A 15,970-nucleotide genomic window follows, 5' to 3' on the forward strand; every position below is an offset into this window, starting at 1 on the left:
TTGAGGGCTGCAACTCTCACTTTTAAATGACAATATCCTGGCCAGACTACTGTTGTCAGTGATATAAGTATTTGAAATGAACACGATTTCTTTATGTCTAGTGACACATCAGGGCCATTTTATGATTCATTGAAATAGATTTCTGACATACGGTTCCTTTAAGGCAGAAAAAAACACGAACAAACAATGAAGCCGGCATCAGTAAATGCCTGGCAAAACATCACAAAGTAGGAAACCCAGCGTTTGGTGATATCCATGCGTTCCAAACTTCAAGCAGTAATTTCCTGCAAACGAGTACTAAAAATGAAAATGTTATTCATGATGCTTCATTGGTCTCTAATCTTATCTTCTGTTCCAGCAAACCATACATGGTCTTCCTGTCTCATACTTACCCCTGTTTTACCATGTTTGTGAAAGTTACACACGATTGGTTATTTAGAAATATTTAAACTGCGCAGCTGTACCCAACATTCATCATGGTCATGGATATACTACACTACAAATGTCTTTCTTTTTAGGAAGCCAATGCAGAGAATTAAGAATTGATGTACTGTTTTCAACTTTCTTAGATTTTGTTAGAACTCAAGCAGTAGCTTTCTGAATTGGCTGCAATTTTCTTTTTTAGGGAGACATGAAAACAGGCCATTTCAGTAGTCCAAACTACTGGAGATCTAAGCGTTGAATCCTCTGCTTCTAGCTACATTTTTAAGATGATAATAGGCTGTACCACTGATGTCTACTTGTTCTTATAATAAACACTTCATACTCTGTTGTGGAAACTTCACACTTCTATTTTGATGATGCCGTTGAAATTCTCTGATGTCGTTGATAGCGGTCAAGACCGGAACATCTAAAAATAAGAACATAGTGTGCAGTCAGTTACAGAATAGATTTCATAATGGTGCTTTTAGTTTATTAATCTCTGAATGGTTTAGAACCCGAACCCATTTCTGATATGTTTGAAGAATATAAACCGAGCAGTGCTCTTAGATCCATGAACACAGGTCAGCTAGTAGAGCCCAGAGTCTAAACTAAACATGGAGAAGCTGCATTTAGCAGTTATGCTGCACACAACTGGAATAAACTACCAGAAGATCTTAGCCCCAAAACAGGTTAAAAACACTTCTCTTCTCACGTGCCTATGACTGAGCACTTAAACTTAACCACACTGTTTAGCCTTATAGCTTCCTATGTTTTTATCACTTAAACTTAACTACACTGCAGTCTTACAGCTTTTATAGCTTCCTATGTTTTCATCACGTTTTATTTAGTTTTATTCTATTTCTATTTTCTTATTCTATGTTTTATTATTATGCTGTATTTTATATTTCTTTTTTTGATATATTTTGTTATTAAATGTATATTTTGCTATCTTTTACCAATCATAATGCAAGTTCTGGTGCTATCAGAGGAATAACCTCTGTGTAAATGTAACAATCTGCTGATGAAGGATAATGCAAGTTCTTGTGCTGCTGTTTAGACATCGATGTAGGTTATTATCTCACAAAAGGACTGACAAGTTTATCCAAGTGCTGGAGCGTGAGGATTAAGAGACCGGGGTGGTTCAGTAAACAGTTATGGTAACTGTAATTCATTGAGGATGATTATAAAATACATGTACAGACAAGGCATAAATGTCCCCCTGAAAGCTGGGCAAGACATCAATGCAGAGATTATCTCACAAAGGGTCAGACGGGTTCATCCTAGCGCTGGAATGTGAGGATTGAGATACCAGGGTGTCTCCATGCAGTCTCCCTGGAGACAGAGGAGTTAGAGAATTGTAACAATCTAACTGTTTGCAGCATAAGACCTTGGGACTGAGACGGGGGTCCAGTGACACTGTGGCCCTATCTGGGGGAGACCCCGGACAGGGCCCACCAGGCAGGAAATCAATCCACACGCATTGTCAAGCATCAACCAAAGGGAGACACCCAACTGCAACCACCCTGAATGAGGGCTGAGTATTACCAGCAGAGTACAGCCTATTTGCACAAGTGCGCAACAGAGAGAGAACAACAAGCTAGTGACTCTGCCCCCGAGAGGCATTGGAGGGAGGGCATCCCAGAGGCGATGAAAGCCCACCTGGTGAGACAGCAATGGTGGACAAGATCAAGCCTACTGGTCACCTTCACACCCCCGGGCCAGGCTACACCTAATTATAAACCGTGCTGTAGAGATGAGTTTTTAGTAGACACTTGAAAGTTTGCACTGAGTTTGCATTTCTAACCTTAATTGGCAGATCATTCCACAGTAGTGGAGCTCTATGCAGATTAAAGGGCCACACACTTTTGATGTGTTGGGCAGTGCATTGAACGACATCCATTCTGAATTTGGCATAGAGAAAAAAAAATTTGTTAGAACCACCACAGACAATGGGTCCAATTTCATAAAGGCATTTAGAGAATATGGAGAACAACAAGATGAGAACAATAACTGTGCCTCCAGTGAGACTGAAGAAGATGCTTGCAGTGATGATGAACAGGAAGAGGAAGGTGTTGATGTTGAGGTAACACCGATCTTAATGGAAGATGATGGCTTACAGTTTCAGCTTCCAAAGCATCATCGCTGTGCATGTCACCTATTAAACCTTGTTGTCACAGTTGATGCAGCCAAGGCCAATTCCAATGACTCCTATAAAAGACTGTCACCATCAGCTTTTGTGAAATGCAGTAGCTGGTCAATGGCTTTGCAGGAGAAACTATGCTGACTGCAAACTAACTAGAAGCTAATGCTAGCGGTTAGCTACCTTGTTCTCAATGGCAAAAGACTGCTACAAATCTAATTTTCGAACTGCTACAACACACACAAGTTCACCCTAATGTACAAAAGAAATTGTATAGAACTACTTACATGTCCCTCGTCTGCAGGTATTCCACGCAAAGTTGGAATTGCTCACTCTTTTAGCAAAAGTTTCTTGGCTAATCCTCCCTTGTACTGAACGAAGTTGGAGAAACAGCCCGTCTCAAAGTGGTTAGCACAAACCAAATTTTTTTAGATGATGGAGACATTAGGTATGCTCTGTTGGGAGGGGGTGGAGGGTGGGAATATTCAAATGTTTCGGACTGTGACGTCACAGAGTTTTCTAACAGCATGGATGTTTGTTTTTTTCAAAATTTGTATGCATGTGGAAGCACCAGAGACACAAAAGAACACCCCAAAACCCAGAAAATTTGATTTTTTTCATAATATGGGCACTTTAAGTAAGGGGAAATGGAGGACAATTATAGTCCGAGCAGCGTCACCACTCAACACCCACACAATCACTCACTCTCTCACAGACACACACACACACACAATCACTCACAGACATACACACACAATCACTCACTCTCTCACAGACACACACACACACACACAATCACTCACAGACATACACACACAATCACTCACTCTCTCACAGACAGAAACACACACACACACACACACACACACACACACAATCACTCACTCTCTCACAGACAGAAACACACACACACAATCACTCACTCTCTCACAGACACACACACACACACACACACACACACACACACACTCTCTCTCACTGACACACACTCTTACTTAAGTGTTCTTTATGTTTGTTAGGTTGAGTTCAGTTAAAATTTCCTTTCTGGTGGAATTTGCCAGAACCATGGGTCCTGTCACCAAAGCCCTCAACATTCTTCAGGCTGAGACGGATGTTCAGATGGGATGGCTTCTGCCAAATCTGACGCTCCTCATCAATAAGCTTGAACGAATCCACATACATTCCAGGTAGAGATTATCTCCCCCCCATGTTATTAAGGTGTATTTCTTATCATACACAATTTAACTCCATTAAAACTTCATATAGCATATGTGTAGGAAGTTAATGTGTGCCATTAGTAAAATGATTAAAAAGAGGCCTTTATGAACACATTGACCAAGAACTCAATATATGTAAGACCGTCAAATCATATTTAACAATGAAGTATTGGGATGCTTGTTGTTATTTGTCATTCTCTCAGTATAAATGCACGCTGTAAATGTTGTGGAATTGTACTATATCAGTTTCTCTCCCCCACCTCTTATTCCAGGTACTTTGGTGGAATTCTACGTGGCATTGATTCAACAAGGTGCTGAAAGCATTCTTTAGAAATGTTGGCCCATATTGATAGGATAGCATCTTGCAGTTGTTGGAGATTTGTGGGATGCATATCCAGGACACGAAGCTCCCGTTCCACCATATCCCAAAGATGCTCTATTGGGTTGAGATCTGGTGACTGTGGGGGCCATTTCAGTACAGTGAACTCATTGTCATGTTCAAGAAACCAATTTGAAATTATTCGAGCTTTGTGATATGGTGCATTATCCTGCTGGAAGTAGCCATCAGAGGATGGGTACATGGTGGTCATAAAGGGATGGACATGGTCAGAAACAATGCTCGGGTAGGCCGTGGCATTTAAACAATGCCCAATTGGCACTAAGGTGTCTAAAGTGTGCCAAGAAAACATCCCCCACACCATTACACCACCACCACCAGCCTGCACAGTGGTAACAAGGCATGATGGATCCATGTTCTCATTCTGCTTACGCCAGATTCTGACTCTACCATCTGATTGTCTCAACAGAAATCCAGACTCATCAGACCAGGCAACATTCTTCCAGTCTTCAACTGTCCAATTCTGGTAAGCTTGTGCAAATTGTAGCCTCTTTTTCCTATTTGTAGTGGAGATGAGTGGTACCCGGTGGGGTCTTCTGCTGTTGTAGCCCATCCGCCTCAAGGTTGTGCGTGTTGTGGCTTCACAAATGCTTTGCTGCATACCTCAGTTGTAACGAGTGGTTATTTCAGTCAAAGTTGCTCTTCTATCAGCTTGAATCAGTCGGCCCATTCTCCTCTGACCTCTAGCATCAACAAGGCATTTTCGCCCACAGGACTGCCGCATACTGGATGTTTTTCCCTTTTCACACCATTCTTTGTAAACCCTAGAAATGGTTGTGAGTGAAAATCCCAGTAACTGAGCAGACTGTGAAATACTCAGACCGGCCCGTCTGGCTCCAACAACCATGCCACACTCAAAATTTCTTAAATCACCTTTCTTTCCCATTCTGACATTCAGTTTGGAGTTCAGGAGATTGTCTTGACCAATCTCCTGAATGCATTGAAGCAACTGCCATGTGATTGGTTGATTTGATAATTGCATTAATGAGAAATTGAACAGTTGTTCCTAATAATCCTTTAGGTGAGTGTATCTATGTATGTACATATGTTTTGTTGCATTTTTATTTCAGATGTCATGCGCTTAGTTCACAAAACAAAAGTAAACAAAAAAACGAAACAAACACATTTATATTTTATTTACTTAAAAGGGTTGGGGTGGGGGGTTGTGACCTGGTTTCATATATATGCCTAAAAGGCAAGTTTGATGTAGATGGACCCATAACCTTATTGTTCAAGGTACTACATGCTGTTCATGTTGTTCAGGAAAAAGAACAAGGAAATTTGACACAACCTAGACTGAGTTGTGGCCTGGGAAGTAAAGCTGATTTAATGGGGCATAGAAACTGATCTTTGCCCTCATATGTCAGCTTTAGCTGCCTATCCATAACTGTGCATGTTGCTCCAAATTAGTTCATTCTTTTTCCTCTGTACTGTACACCGGAATTGCCCTATAGTTTATATAACATGATTTCTGGCATCTGTCCCAATATATGTTGTATATTAGGACTTGCCTACATCAAGGACAATCTGGAGGAAGAACGTTCACATCAGTCACCCAATGGATCAAGTACTTCAGACGACGATGACTTCTTTTTAAGCATGAAGACAACTCATGGACAGGAAAGTGTTAAACAGCTAGAAGGGTACCTTGCATCTAAAGTAGACAACAAAGAGATACTGCAATCTTATCCTGCGGTTTGCAAACTGTCTCTTAAAATCAACACTGCCTTGCCAGCTTCTGCTGCATGCAAACGTCTCTTTAGCACTGCTGGACTGATTTTCAGCCCAAGAAGGGCAAGATTGGATGCCATAAATTTTGAATATCAGCTCCTTCTCAAACTAAACCAAACAGATTTTAGCTTTAGGTAGGTCATACAGTTAACAGTACTATTTCTGTTATTCTGTTATAGCACATCACTACTAGTTAGTAGTTCTACATACTACGTAAGTCTTCAGGGAAATCTGTTGGTGTGTTAGTTTCAGTTTTTTGTGTGATTTATGCAAACACTAACATTTGTTTTTTGAGTGGACATACAGCATGTTGTTGTAAGGAGTCATGTTTAGTAAATTGAAAAAAAGACATCCTTTGTAAACTTGTAGATACGTTTTTGCAAGTTATTGCACAACTGTGATATAGTAAAGGAGCAATGTGCCATGTGATAAAGGAGTAAGATTTCTACATTACTTTGTTAAAGAAATACAGTCTAATGTGGTTTTCCCCACTCTATTTATTCCTAATCATGTGGTTTCCATGTAGTATGATGTGCTTATGATAATTTCAAAAGATATCAGCACCAGATATCACAAATAGAAAACATTGTATTTTCAGAGTGGTGTTAGTGGGCTTTTTTTTTTTTTTTTACCTTAAATGACTTCATTGAGTGTATAAAGGACATAACAAGACATTGGAACTACATTACACCCAATTACTTTTACTTTTGATACTTAACTACATTTGAAGCCAAGTACCTCTATACTTTTACTCGTTTAAAGGGAGCACTTTCACTTTTACTGGAGTAATATTTTACACTAGGTATCTCAACTTTTACTCAAGTACATGGTCTGTGTACTTCGTCTGTTACGTCCCCAGTGCTTTCTTTTGCTCTGTGTTCGTATGTGTTCTATGTGGTGGTTGCAGGCTAATTGGCTTCCTGATCGCCGGTTGCAGCTGATTGGTCAGTTTTGGGCTGATTGAAGAGCCCCTATGCCAGCTCGTCAGTGGGTACAGCTGGTTTAGCCAGCATATAAGCCACAGTTCTAGTGTCTCAGAGAGAGTCACACATGCTGTTGCTTTTGATCTGTGTTGCTATCTGTAAGGTAGAAAGAAAGTTTGTGATTAAGTGTTGTGGCAAGTGTCTGTGTTCAAACTTTATGTGCATTGTGTGTTGTGGCATTTGTTTTGTTTAAACCTTTTCCATTTGTTTCCAGGGGGAAGGGGAAAGCCATTGTGCTTTAGGCAAGAGGCCCTGGGGCATACACCTCCCATAGCTTTACTCTGTCTAAAACCACTAGGTCAGACCTGGGGCATACACCTCCCATAGCTTTACTCTGTCTAAAACCACTAGGTCAGACCTGGGGCATACACCTCCCGTAGCTTTACTCTGTCTAAAACCACTAGGTAAGACCTGGGCGGACCACCCCCTGTAGTTTGGTTAGAGTACCGGCGCAAGAGGTGCTAGTTAGGTAAGTTCTTGGTTTGACAGGTAAGGTAGGTTTAGAGGGTTTGGGTTTACTTTTATGTTCTTTGCTTTGGTTCCGTCCAGCCCCTTTTCCCTGAATTACCGTTACGTTCATTAAATAGTCCTGAAAACGGTAATCCTGTCTCTGTCATCCCTTCTCGCACCCACGACCCCATACCCATTCTGTCAAGTCATAGGGTGTTTTACGTGTAGCGGGGTGTTGCGCTCTCTCCTCCGGGAGGCGTGCGTAACATCGTCCATCACTGGCTATAGGAGTGAGACTCCTGTCAATGTTCCTAGATAAAAGAAGAGCACAACTCCAGCTAGGATGGAGTCCGTCGCTCTCCTTTGTGTGGTATTCACAAAGGAGAACACACAGATTCTCCTGACCTGGCTGATAAAGCAGCTAGAATGGAGACGACTAGAGCTGTGTCATTGTAACCTGCATTTAAACTATGAAGGACAACACCTTGGAATAAACAGCTCTGGAAAAAATTAAGAGACCACTTCACTGCACCTTTTTCTTTCTTTTCCAAAAAAATCTAAAATTGAGGTTTTAGAGGTAGGAACAGAAGGGTTCAAATTAAAAGACCACTGCAAATTGAACGCTTCTGTTCCTCACTCAAAACTTTCCTTTTCAACATGATCATATTGTATCTATAATATTCAATACTTCTACCCATAGTGTTCATATTACCCATCCTACTCCATTTAAAATTGCTCCTAGTTTACATTGTTATGTGTATTTTTTGCTATATTTTTTCTTTGTATATTTGTAACTTTTACTAAGTAGATTTCAGGTGCAATGTCAGAAGAATTATTGACCCTGTGTTATTCGGTGTGTTATTGATAAATAAACTTTGAACTTTTTCTTCCATCTCTCCTTCTCCTCCACTAGGGGGTGTCATCAACCATCTCTCCTTCTCCTCCACTAGAGGGTGTCATCAACCATCTCTCCTTCTCCTCCACTAGGGGGTGTCATCAACCATCTCTCCTTCTCCTCCACTAGGGGTGTCATCGACCATCTCTCCTTCTCCTCCACTAGGGGGTGTCATCGACCACCTCTCCTTCTCCTCCACTAGGGGGTGTCATCTACCACCTCTCCTTCTCCTCCACTAGGGGGTGTCATCTACCACCTCTCCTTCTCCTCCACTAGGGGGTGTCATCTTCCACCTCTCCTTCTCCTCCACTAGGGGGTGTCATCTACCACCTCTCCTTCTCCTCCACTAGGGGGTGTCATCGACCACCTCTCCTTCTCCTCCACTAGGGGGTGTCATCGACCACCTCTCCTTCTCCTCCACTAGGGGGTGTCATCGACCACCTCTCCTTCTCCTCCACTAGGGGGTGTCATCGACCACCTCTCCTTCTCCTCCACTAGGGGGTGTCATCTACCACCTCTCCTTCTCCTCCACTAGGGGGTGTCATGTTCCACCTTTCCTTCTCCTCCATTAGGGGGTGTCATCTTCCACCTTTCCTTCTCCTCCACTAGGTGGTGTCATGTACCATCTCTCCTCCTCCACTAGGGGGTGCCATCTACCATCTCTCCTCCTCCACTAGCGGGTGTCATCTTCCACGTCTCCTTCTCCACTGGGGGGTGTCATCTACCACCTCTCCTTCTCCTCCACTAGGGGGTATCAGTGTGTCAGAACAGGAAGTAGAAGGAGGGTCTAGACATCTAGTAGAGTTGCTGTAGACCAGTCATCACTCATCATCAACCCAGGATGGAACTGACAACACTCTGCTGGATATTCTGTAAGTACTGTGTGTGTTTTATCTGAGATCATGCTAAGTGAGGACATTAGGCTGGTTAGTCTAACATTAATAAAAAGCTTTATATGTGTAGGGTTAGATTTAGGCTAAGAATGAATGTTAGTGTTCATCTTAGGCAGGAAGGGTTGGGTGTTAGCGTAAGGTAAATATAGGAGCCATTTATTGTAGTTTGTTTGGATAGTTTTGTGTTGTTTTTCTTATTTTATCACAAACAAGAATTATATACAATTGTGTTTGAATTTATGGTTTATTGTTATTTTTGTTATGATAAATAATTAGTGTAACTAACAGTGTCACATGATCACCTTGGGATAGGTGGTAATTTAAGGTGTGAAAAAGAATGAGAGATGTGAGAAGGCACACAGTTTTTACGATCATAGGAATATAGAAAGAACAGGGCACATTGGAATATTGGAGTTGTGACTGGAACGTTTGTTTTTTTATTTTTCTCTGATAAATAAATTAATACATTTTGCGTATAACACAATATTTGGGGAATTATGTGGAATAACACATGCGTCAGAACTAGTCTTACCTCTTTCCTGGAAGTGGCTTGAGTTAATATAATGGGTATTTAACTAAAGGCCACTACAGTAAAGTTAAGTAGGCATAAAGCTTTGGTTACTGAGGTTAAGATTAGGATTAGGTTAGGGTTTGGAGAGATTATAAAATATGAAAGATATTCAAGATAGCTGGTAAGAATGATTCATTCCTTTGACCTTTAGGTAAGGTTGTTTGATCACAATAACAGTGCCCTTCATGTGCAGTTTTAATACTGTTATTATTTCTATGATTTGAACTGGTGGTTTCAAAGTGATGATACACATACGCAGTCTTTCATATTTAGCCCAAGTGGTCTTATTGATATGTCTTTAAAGTGTGTATTGTGAGGGGTAGCCAAGGTGGATGGGTTTCTCAGGGGAGGGGGGTTGAGGGGCTTCCATTGTTTTAAAATGGTGTTTGTGCTTTTGGTCCGTGTGTGTGTGTGTATGTATGTGTGTGTGTGTGTGAGAGAGATTGGTAGACAGTTGTCGCAATGTATATGTTTGTTTCAAACGTGTCATTGATGGATATTTGCTTAAAGAAGGTGTGTGCGTGTGAGTGGATTTAGTATTTTTTGATGAATGCTGATATATATGCCTGCTAAATCAGGTGAAACAGCTGTTTCAAGTATTAACATATAAGACAAGACACATTTTAATGTCAAACGTAAAGGCTGATAGAAGGTTACACACAATTCTTCAGAGGATCAAATGATTCCATACCTTTTGACAACACTTGATCCCAATTACATTTATTTATGCTTGTTAAAAACATAACAATTAGGTAAAAACGTATTGTTTGTCATTGATTCACAGTTCAGCGATGTTTGAACAGGTTTTGCAAAGTATTTACTATGATCTGACAAATGCTGGTGCTTATGTGGTTTAAAGAGGTGTAGAAAAGAACAGATTTGGGTGAAAAAAATATAAAAAGGGGGAAAGGATAATAAATCGCTAGGCATATTATCAAAAAATTATGTATGCAAATAACATTTTGAATAGGATACAAATGTTTTTTTTTAACAGCTCTTTTTATTGAAAGTTGGGATCCAAATCACATTGGTGTAGGTAACCGTTCATTTGGCTCCTTCATTTTCTTAATTTTTCAGCTTGAACAATGATTGTTTGTATATAAAGTGATAACGTACACACTAAAGATTGAAATTCTGCATTGCAGAATAAATAAATTGGCTTAGTTGGGTGAGTGCATCTTTGTGTTGCAATAGCATTTGTCCTCTAGCCAAATGTCACAGAAAAAAGATAAGGCAATAATTGGGACCGGTAAGATGTATGCCATGTGAATAAAAGATGTAACCTGTATGAGCATTTCACAAGCAAACATATTTGTACCTATATTTTGCCTTTACAATGGAGATTTGTATGTTTTTCATGGTGTTGTGGTTATTTTTAAGCATTTTAAACAAAGAGCCATTCAGGAGCCAGTACCTGCAGTTTTCACAAAATCTCAAATCAATTAATCATTAAAATGTATTTATTAAGCCATTTTTACATCAGCAGTTCTCACAAAGAGCAAGCAACAACAGTGTTGAATTTCAGTGGCTAGTGCCGGGTGCGTCCAGAGCCTATTAAACATAGTCCAGGTCAGAAACATGACGAGAAGGACAAAGACAGGGACAACCCAAGGTTGGGGGATCATCAGGTATAAGTAGTAAATGTAGGGTATAATGTGTCAGAATGGTGATTTATGGCCCTGGAGGGCAGGGCTTCCATATTCATGTGACAGGTGGGCGGGACATCCGGTTTGTAGGGTGGGACTTCTGTTATGACGTATGTTAGGGTGGGACTTCCTGTATGACGTGTGTACGGGCGGGACTTCAGGAGTGACGTACGCATGTCCGATTACTTTGTAATTTAGGATTACATTGATGTGTCCATGTTTGATGTTTTACAACGCCTGATGAGCAAAACAGATTAGTGTTATAACAGGTGGGTTATGTTTGATGATTAACAAATGGGCCTTAGGGTTCCGGAATGTTAATTAACAAATGGGGCTTAGGGTTCCGGAATGTTAATTAACAAATGGGGCTTAGGGTTCCGGAATGTTAATTAACAAATGGGGCTTAGGGTTCCGGAATGTTAAATTCCCAGGCAGTAAATAAGTGTTGTGTCAGCGGTAAGATGTTTGGTGTTCAACAAAAGGGTGCCAGGGTTTTATCTTCTGACAAGTGGTACAACAGACATCCTACAACCAGTGGTTGTTAACCTTTCATGTTTTATGGGATGATTGGTGTGATCTGTGTATTTAAACCACGCAGACATCGGTGATGGTCATTCAGTCTTGCCTGAGCAAACTCACCTACACATTACAAAACATGGCGGATTGTGTGTCGTTTTGGGTGAAACACTGTTGAAAGCTAACAATTTAAACGCAGCTCAGCGATTTGGTAAGAAATTACAAATGGACAGCAAAGATGCAATCAACATGCCAGCCCCGAAGAAACCGATGCAGAGTTTTACCCGAATTCATCAACTACACCAGGATATGTTGGCACAGGAATGGGAATTGGACGATGGTCGGATCGGAAGATACATCTTCAACCCAGAGCTACCGGAGGTGGCATTTTATGAATTACCAGAAGGCCAAGAGTTTAAGGCTGGTGTGACTGATAAAATGTTTTTTAATGCCAGTTTATGGGACACTTTTGAAAAGTGTTTTATTTGGGGCCAAAACAGGGCACACATAATACGGTATACAGTGCCTTGCGAAAGTATTCGGCCCCCTTGAACTTTTCGACCTTTTGCCACATTTCAGGCTTCAAACATAAAGATATAAAACTGTAATTTTTGTGAAGAATCAACAACAAGTGGGACACCATCATGAAGTGGAACGAAATTTATTGGATATTTCAAACCTTTTTAACACATAAAAAACTGAAAAATTGGGCCTGCAAAATTATTCAGCCCCCTTAAGTTAATACTTTGTAGCGCCACCATTTGCTGCGATTACAGCTGTAAGTCACTTGGGGTATGTCTCTATCAGTTTTGCACATCGAGAGACTGAAATCTTTGCCCATTCCTCCTTGCAAAACAGCTCAAGCTCAGTGAGGTTGGATGGAGAGCGTTTGTGAATAGCAGTTTTCAGTTCTTTCCACAGATTCTCGATTGGATTCAGGTCTGGACTTTGACTTGGCCATTCTAACACCTGGAGATGTTTATTTGTGAACCATTCCATTGTAGATTTTACTTTGTTTTGGATCATTGTCTTGTTGGAAGACAAATCTCCGTCCCAGTCTCAGACCCGGGTAGACTTAAAGTCAGGGTGTTTGTATCAAGCCCCCCCTGTCGCACAACAGTCAAAACTCTTTGTAAAATGGCAGAGTATCTTTTAGCTTTCTCATGTAAATCCACACAATTTCGTCTCTGCTCTTTGCAGATGATGTTGTGGTGTTGGCCCCTTCTAACCAGGACCTTCAGCATGCGCTGGGACGGTTTGCAGCCGAGTGTGAAGCGGTGGGGATGAAAATCAGTACCTCCAAATTCGAGGCCATGGTCCTCAGTCGGAAAAGGGTGGCTTGCCCACTTCAGGTTGGTGGAGAGTGCCTGCCTCAAGTGGAGGAGTTTAAGTATCTAGGGGTCTTGTTCACGAGTGAGGGAAGGATGGAACGGGAGATTGACAGACGGATCGGTGCAGCTTCTGCAGTAATGCAGTCGATGTATCGGTCTGTCGTGGTGAAGAAAGAGCTGAGCCGCAAGGCGAAGCTCTCGATTTACCAGTCAATCTACGTTCCTACTCTCACCTATGGTCATGAGCTTTGGGTCATGACCGAAAGGACAAGATCCCGGATACAGACGGCCGAAATGAGCTTTCTCCGCAGGGTGGCCGGGCGATCCCTTAGAGATAGGGTAAGAAGCTCGGTCACCCGGGAGGAGCTCAGAGTAGAGCCGCTGCTCCTCCACATCGAGAGGGGTCAGCTGAGGTGGCTTGTGCATCTTTTTCGGATGCCTCCGGAACGCCTTCCTGGGAAGGTGTTCCGGTCCCGTCCCACCGGGAGGAGACCCCGGGGAAGACCTAGGACACGCTGGAGGGACTATGTCTCCCGGCTGGCCTGGGAACGCCTCGGTGTCCCCCCGGAAGAGCTAGAGGAAGTGTCTGGGGAGAGGGAAGTCTGGGCATCCCTGCTTAGACTGCTGCCCCCGCGACCCGGCCCCGGATAAACGGAAGAAGATGGTATGGTATGTAAATCCATATCAGGCTTCAACAGTATATTGCAAATCGATCGAGTCCAAATCATTTTCAACAAATTGTCTTACATCATTGCTAGTCGTTTTGGATTCTCAGTTTTTCTAACTGATGTTGTGGCACCAGAAACATTTTCTGAGCATGATCCATGTTGTTTAACCCTGTCTCGATGCAATTAGACTGGTTAAGAATGGAACTGCAATGCTTAGTAACAGCAGTAGAAAACCTCCAGATTGGTTGATGGTTTAAGAATGGAACTGCAATGCTTAGTAACAGCAGTAGAAAACCTCCAGATTGGTTGATGGTTTTTCTTTTCCTTGCGAATCAGGCCAGGAGAATCTGTGTTCTCCCTTGTAAACGCCAAGGTGACCAGTTTTTTTGCTAAAGGCTCTATAGCTAAAGGCCAGGTAAAAAGTGACTGGTTACGAGCACCAAAATTCACTTTTCCCTCAGTGACTTCAATTCACTGTGTCTAACCTTTAAACACTGAAATCCTGCTGTAGCGTGTCGTCGATCCCAGGTTCCTCTCTCAGCTACCTGGACAGCAGATGAGATGTACCTGGTATGGACCCAATCAGCGTTGCATGATGTCGTGCAGTAGATCTTTCCGCCCCCGTAAACGTTGTCCAGAACCGGAGCTTCCTTCGCCTCAATCCTCTTGGTTGGAGGTTGCCTTCTCCATCACATTGCAGAATCGTCAGGACTCAAATCAGTCCAGCTCACAGGAACCCAGCATCCTGTAGGCGTGCAGCGCCAAAGAGTAGACTCCTCTCTCAGCTGTAGGACAGCTGTGAGATCCATCTCATCTCAGCCACCTCCCAGTTGTCCTTTTAGGATCCAACAAGTCCTCTATTGCCGAATCGCTTTGTCCTGTACCTGTCCGTGAATCTTGAGAAGATCAGTTGCAAATGCACAGTACACTATCACAAATATGTCCATTACATTAGCTTGTTGCATCTCGCTGATACATTAGAATCACACAATATCAAACACTCAATCTCCAATGTCTTTCTACTTCTTTTGTCCAAATAGATTAGAACAGTTGTAATTAATAACAGTATCGTTGAAACATTAACATTTCTGGTGATTCTGTTCTGCTAGCGTAGCAAAATAACAATTCCACTCTTTTCTATAGTTGGTTTAACAACCAACACAGGGAACAGAAACACACAATTTCACATTTCCCATTACTGTTCCAATAACTCATCAGTCAAGATAGTTTACTTACATTGAAGTACCACTCTCTAAGAGTAGTTCATGAACAATCCTCTGTTCTTCATCTAACCAGATCACAGTTGCTATATAATTCACATCTGATTGTGTTGTATCGGAACTACAATGAAATTCACCATTATTTCACATAAATTATCAAATACCTTATTTCAAATCAAACATGTCACACCATCTTTAAGGTCAGCTAACATAACTGTTATTTAGCCTAATTTCTACACAAGATGAAACTTAGTGTGAACTTCTATTATCCTAGCACATCAAAGACACTCTGTAATCCTGTCATAAATCATGACCCCCCCCCCCCCACACTTTTTACTCCCTGTCCTAAGAGCTCAACCTGGAGTGGGGGATGGTCTATTAATCTAAGAACAGATCCAATCTCATAGGACAGAGTGGTGTTATCTTGAGGCCAGACAATAGCAAGCAACCTTACACCTCAGAAGCATCTGTTAACCATAAACATTCCAATGATTGCCTACTAGGACAGAAATTAAATTAGAATACCCAATTATGATAATGCTCTGTTTCTCTTCTAAAGAATCCAAACAAGTTAAAACCCATCTCAAACTGGTTTTTGTGTCAGTGAGTGGAGTGCTCCAGGGGGTCTGTACCTCTCAGAATTACTTTCTCAGTATCAATTAAAACATGGCAAAATTGAGCAAACATAACAAAATGTGCTCCCTGCATAATGCATGAGATTTAATATGATTACTTCTAATCAAATATTAAACAAACTGAACAGTAACACTCCCATCAAATTAGTTATTTTTGTTAAACCATTTCAAAATGGTAAGATGTATTCTACTCAACCATAGCCATGTCAGATTTTGTATAAAACAAACGTTTCAAAAACCCAATTAGACAAACA

This window comes from Esox lucius, chromosome 24 (assembly GCF_011004845.1).
Source record: "Esox lucius isolate fEsoLuc1 chromosome 24, fEsoLuc1.pri, whole genome shotgun sequence".
In the NCBI taxonomy this organism is placed as follows: domain Eukaryota; kingdom Metazoa; phylum Chordata; class Actinopteri; order Esociformes; family Esocidae; genus Esox; species Esox lucius.